A 497-nucleotide genomic window follows, 5' to 3' on the forward strand; every position below is an offset into this window, starting at 1 on the left:
GCACCAGGGTCGTGCAGCTCCTTGTACAGGGCTCGTGCAGCTCCTTGCACCAGGGTTGTGCAGGTCCCTACACAAGGGTCGTGCAACTCCTTGCACTGAATCATGTAGCCCCTTGCGCAGGGGTCCTGCAGCCCTTTGCACCAGGGTCGTGCAGCTCCTTGCGCAGGGATTATGCAGCTCCTCGCACCAGGGTTGTGCATTTCCTTGCACCAGGGTCGTGCAGCTCCTCGTGCCAGGACCATGCAGCTCCCTGCACCAGAGTTGTGCGTTTCCTTGCACGAGGACTGTGCAGCTCTTGCACCAGGGTCATGCAACTCCCTGCACCAGGGTCCTGCAGCTCCTTGCACCATGGTCATGCAGTTCCTTGCACTGGATTGTGCAGTTCCTTGCACCAAAACCTTGCAGCTCCTTGCCCTGAATCCTGCAGCTCCTTGCACAAGGGTCCTGCAGCTCCCTACGCTGCACCCAAAGCTTGTTGTAGACATAATCAGCAGCGA

This window comes from Oxyura jamaicensis, chromosome 26 (assembly GCF_011077185.1).
Source record: "Oxyura jamaicensis isolate SHBP4307 breed ruddy duck chromosome 26, BPBGC_Ojam_1.0, whole genome shotgun sequence".
NCBI lineage: Eukaryota > Metazoa > Chordata > Aves > Anseriformes > Anatidae > Oxyura > Oxyura jamaicensis.